The sequence below is a fragment of the Falco punctatus genome (assembly GCF_963210335.1).
Source record: "Falco punctatus genome assembly, chromosome: Z".
Classification (NCBI taxonomy): domain Eukaryota; kingdom Metazoa; phylum Chordata; class Aves; order Falconiformes; family Falconidae; genus Falco; species Falco punctatus.
In genome coordinates this window covers 61,206,658-61,212,657 of record NC_137586.1, presented here as the reverse complement: position 1 = coordinate 61,212,657, position 6,000 = coordinate 61,206,658, and positions in this window count along the sequence as shown.

Here is a 6,000-nt window from a genome sequence, read left to right as displayed (position 1 = left end):
AAGAAAGAGCAATTATGTTATGTACATAAAAAGTGGCTGATTATAATGTTACATGACATTTTGAAGCTAACAGCTTCAATTACTATATCCAAATTATGGCCAAGAAAAATATGCCTTATAGGCATCTCACTTGATGTTTTAACTTAGAGGAGAAGATTAATTAAAAAATAGGCAAGGACGTCCTCACCAACTTGAGATGAACAAGAAAGAAAACGTTATGCTAGAGGGCTTGCATTTTTGTTACAGAAAGTACACTTGAATAAATGGCAAGAGAAAGATCCTCCTCTCTCCCTGTCTGAAATACAAAGTTTGTAATTTCCCTCCGTTATGAAGCCATCATGCTCCTGAAATATGGGATGGGTTTGATCTTTTGGAGATGGGTTATATTACATGTGTTTATAAAAGGCACTACAGAGTTGTACAGCATTGTACTGAAATAATAACAGTAAAGTTTCCAGTCATTGAAACCAAGTATACACAATTTTACACATCTAATTTGCCTGTGTAATGTCAACATTATCAGTTCTGCATGTGATCGATGCACATGGGCCAATCATGTACTCAAAAAGTCTGCTTTTTGTGTACAAACCCACCTGTTCTCCATGTTTGGAGAAGCCAAACTTCCTATACACACAGCTACCAAGAAGCGTGTGGTCCTTAAGGTCTTTAAATACCCTTATGAAAGACTGGGAGCTTAGAGTACCTCACAAGGACCTTTCAAGAGTAGAGAAAGTTTTAGTACCTTGGCTTAGAAGTAGTGTTCCTAATTATAAGACAACATCCAAAAGGACAACAATGTGAATTATTATCTTATGTTTATGATTTTATCTTATTGATAAATAAGAATGCATTTTGTAAAAATATATTGATAGAAACAAAGGCATTGACACAGACGGAAGCTATGGAAAGCAGAATTAAACCCTATATGATTTATTTATATTTCTCTGTAGATGGATTGTGGCCCAGATAAATTTTGCCATCACCTCTTTCTAAACGTTTATTACGATGTATGTGGTTTTAGGGATACTTTTTCTTCTTTTTTCTATTTGTTCAACAGGTGAGCCAAATGGCCCAGAAAATCTTTGCATAAGATCAAATTCAAATGCTCTATCAGCTCCTGGGACCCACCCCCACTACGTGGTCTGAAGACTTGCCAGCATGCCCTCCCAGCTCTGTTTACCACCCACTGGTCCCTGCATGCCTGGACAGACACACCATATGCAGCATCCACACCAAAGGGGTAATGGTGGGGAAAAAGCTGCACACCCCTATCTGAAAAGGTACCGTTCTTACCCCTCCATACACTCTGTTCCCCTGCTTGCAAAGACAGATAGAGATCATCTCATGGTGTTGACACTTATATTTAATAATGCCACAGACTACCTTGATCCTGTGAATTCAATGCCTTGAAAAGGTTCAGCAAAATGTGTTCTGAGGAAAATTAATCTGTCTGCATCAGGTCTGATCTTTATGATGAAACACTTGTATGCTTTGCATTTAGACAGCCTTGTCTGTGTATTTTCTCAGTCCAGTACATCATCATGTTAAGAGTAAGCTTTTAAATAAGGAAATGCCTTGCTTGAGATTAAAATGCATTCTGAACATAATTTGAGTCAGGTGCTTTAGAGGTTTTTTTCCTAGGACAGTAACCAGCAATCAAAATAAAATGAGATCATTCAGTACTGTACAAAGTGTTTAAATAAAGATTTTACAGGACAGTCATGTCGTCCTTCCACATGCAAAGGTACCTTCAAGAATTTCAGCAATGTTAGCAAACAGACTTTTTATCTCAGGGGCACCAGTAATAATACTGACATATCAGCTACACAATAAAAAGTATTAGCCATATAATTTGCCCAGAGTAAATACTAGTGAGTTACAATTCTGTGTGTGCTTGACTGAAATCTCCAGTGTTATTTTTTTATGCAAAAACATTTTAGAATTGACCCAAAGAATGTCAGAAACCTTTTGCATCCAAAGAGTTTTCTTCTTCTGAATACAATGAGAGGTCACAAATAGTTGCCGTACTCAGCCATATTTCTAGACAGCATGTGCCCATTCTACATGTTGGCCAAGTATGTAATCACTAGACCTCTGTGAACAAATCTGTGTTTAAACAAGCTTGAGCTGGTATATGTATAAAATGTATCAACATTAAAAATGCTGTTCAAACACATGGTGCTATATGACTCTTCTGTTTACAAAAGGGAGAAGATTGTACACAAAAGTCATGATTACCTCAGTGAAGATGCAATTTTCAGTCATGAAAATTAGCTATTACATTTTACTCACTTTTCTGTGCTGTGATGATTTTCTTGTATCTTTCAGTGTTCATGGTACAGCAAGTTCACATTTCTAGTCTACTGAAGATGAAAGGCACTAAGAAATTAATATTATAATTACAATTAAGAAATCACTTTCATTTTGTAGATGTTCCCTTACTCTCAGCATAAACAGAGGCTATAAGTTGCTCCCACTATTCTTTCTACATATCATCTTTTGATGGTCAATGCCAAATATGACTTCTTGACCTGAAACAATAATTATCCAAACAATTTCTCGTCAGACTAGCATATCAATGGTCATACTACAATATCAATAGATATTTTTTTCTTTCCTTAGCCTTCCTTCAGTGCACCTAATCCCAAAATCTGACCCTTTTTAAGGGATGGTAAAATACTGTGTGAAGAGATAGCAACACATAAATGTAGTAAAGCTTTTGGCAATAGATAAAGCTGCTTTTTCCTTCATGTGCATCAAAACTGCAATGCATCATGTTGGGGATGAAGCATGACTACAGCCTGCCACATGAGTAAGGGAGAATATATCCCAGAAACTCTCTTCGGTAGTTTGGAAAACTGTATGAAGCTGCTTGGAGATGCAAAAATTAATGGCTTTTAACAAAAGGAATAACCTGTGTTCTGGAAGGAGTATGCAGGCAGCTTGCTAAACTGGCAAACAAATGCTTTCATGAAGACAGATTCCCAGACCCTCATAGTTGAGACTAGCATTATTCAATGAACAGATGTGAATTTCAAGTTCAGAAACATTCCATATATAGCTTAATCATGGGTAATTGAAATTAGGACTGCCAGCTATAGCTTTTACTGTTCTCACATTTCTCAATAACTTAATTTGACTGGAACTACCAGCCATCACAGCTGAACTCCAGCCTTATTGTAGCTGGGTCTGACAGCTGCAGCCCTCTGGAAGTGTTTGCAGTATCTAAGGATCACTTTGGCGCATCAGCAGTTGAGGTACGTCCCTTTCTCCTGACATAATCTGACACCAGCACCTGCAGCTCCAACTAGAGTGCTGGGGCAGCCACATGGGGATATTCCTCTCACATTGCCAGAGTTGTCAGAGCAGTGTGGAGAATCTGGAAGAGGTGAGGAAAGGGACACAAGCCAAGGAAGCTGTGAAATTTTAAATTGGCTGAACATCCAGCCCAAAATCTGCAGAAAATGCAGTGATACTCTATCCAGATACACCATCCCTTGCTGTTCTTCCATTCTGAACCCCTATCTCCCTTTTCTGTGATCAGGCAGTGAGATCTGGGGTGGTATGTGAAATTGGAATTGCTTTTTTCATTTGTCCTCTGGGAATTCTCTGTTCCATTAAGGTTATTTGAACTGGATCCTGAGATACTGTGGCATCAACAGAGCAGAGAATCTGGCTCTCATTAGCTGCACGTAACAGATTGGTATAAACACGAAGGCAATTTTACTGGATTCAACATTATAATGGATTAGAGTTCTGTCACAGCTTCAGCATCACAACCTGTGGTCTCCAGCCTGCGTTCTCCTGTGTGTGTCTATCTCAAAGGCTAAAACACAGCTGTTCCTCCTTGTTACAGTGCTGTACAAGGTTAGACTTCTGCTATACAGTGTGCTTAGGACAATCCTCATCTAGAACTTAAATTTAAGCTAAGGTATGTATTTACAGCTAAAATTACAAAGCTGGGACAAATGTCTTCCAAAACACTACTCATTCAGGGTAATTATGGGATCAGCTCTAAACTGCCTTTTTATACAACATATAAACAACATGCTATTGGTGGATCTGCACAATGATTTGTTAAATCTAGTCATGCAGCAAGTTCTTTCTCAGTGCCTGACCTACATCCTGACAATATCCTATATCCAGCTCAACAGAGACTGTATTTGCCAGGTTGTTGGGAACAATGCATGTTATTTTTTGGGGCAGACTTTTCAGTGAATTTCATGGTAAGAAAGATGCCTTACTTGTTAATAAATAAGAACTCTGCTGTATTCTATTGTTTTCTTACTGATTTTTCTTAATGGTACATAGCACTAAGTTGCTTTAGAGACAGATGACTATTAATTTCTGAACAAATAAACTGAACAGCTGCTTTAAGACTAAATTTTAGTCAAAAGCAGTTTATTTGGTTCTCTTTTCAGGTTATAGTGCAATCCTACTTTAGCTCTACAAAGAAGAGATGTCTGGAGCCTGACTCTCTTGGGCATCACCCAACAACTGAACAGCAGCTTCTGCTCTCTTCTTACCCAGTTTTCCCCAGAGGCCTGTGACCTCTTCTGCGATTTGGGAGGAGGATTTTAATTTCTGGAGTACTTTTCTCCCTGTCTTTAAGGTCCCCTAGTACCTGAGAGAGGAGATGTGCCCCACTGTCTACTGCTGATCCTAGAAACATCCAGTTACTAGTCACTGCATCTCCAGCAACAGCTGAGACAGAAGGACTGAGCAATGCTGGCTTGGGTGTAATCATTGCTGTAAGGCATTTCGTGTAGCATAAGGCAGTGGACAAGCAGAATAATTAAAAAAAAAGACTCCTTTGGTCATATGTTAAATACTATTTGCTTTTCAAAAAATCTTAGAGCCAGATGGGTAGTGCATTTTCTTCTCCCACGCATACAGCTATTTTGGTACTGACTGAAGTGCACGTGTATCTGGTGGAGGTTCTGCTGACGCCATAATATGCAGAGATGTGCCATCTTCCTTGGTTTCTTTTCTCTCAAACAAAGGGTAAAACTAAAACCCAAAAGTATAATAATTCTGACAGAACGCCTCAGTTTGTTACTGAAAAAAAGGCATGAAGAAAAATCAGGAAGAAAAGATAGTTTATTAAAATAATTTTCCATCCCAGCAAACAAAAATCTGCTTGGCTTATTTTTATTCTCTTCTGTAGTATATTGTTTTGTTTATTAAAGTTATTCTGCAACAATGAGGAAAATCAAATCAAATCAAAACACAAATCCCCACAACCCTTTGGCTTGAGTGATCCTGATGACACAAGGAAGTAAAAATTGCCTCTTGTTCCTCTTCAGCCACATGCTATCCACTTGCAGAACACAACTGAAGCTGCACATCCAGCCGCGCCCTCAGACAGGGCCCATTGCCCTGCAGTGCCTCCAACACACAGAGGAACAGAGGCGATGGTTTCTTTCCAGACTTTCATTATCTCACTGTGTGGCAACAGATTAAATCCAAGCCTGCATCTAGGTCAACATGAAATCTAGAAATACAGACCCAAAACTAATTTCCTACTATTACTTTTAGGTCTGAAGAATTGAAGAAGCAAGGGGAAGGAACAAAGTGCTGGAATCCACTTCTTTAGATAAGATGTCTTTCTATGTGACATGTCTTTATTGAGCTTGCCTCAATTTCCTGACAACCAAGTGACTAATAAGTAATTTGTTTAATTGGATGACTGCTCAGAATATTTTTCTTTGACAGAGATAATATGCACATAGTTCTGCCTGACAGAAACTACAACAGGGTCTAGAAAAGCAGTGGTATTTTACTCTTAAGTGGGAAATAATTAATTCCAATATATTGTCTTTTCCTTCTCTGAGTTTTTTGTGAAATGTTTATTAGACTCCAGTATATGAAGTACTCTGTCAAAACCATTAGTCACCAAGGGGTTGGTTTTGTTCTGTTGTTAGAAGGGAGGGAAAAAAGAATAAATCTAAATGTTTCTGATATAATCTTTCCATGAATGCCATGGGCATGATCCTGCTC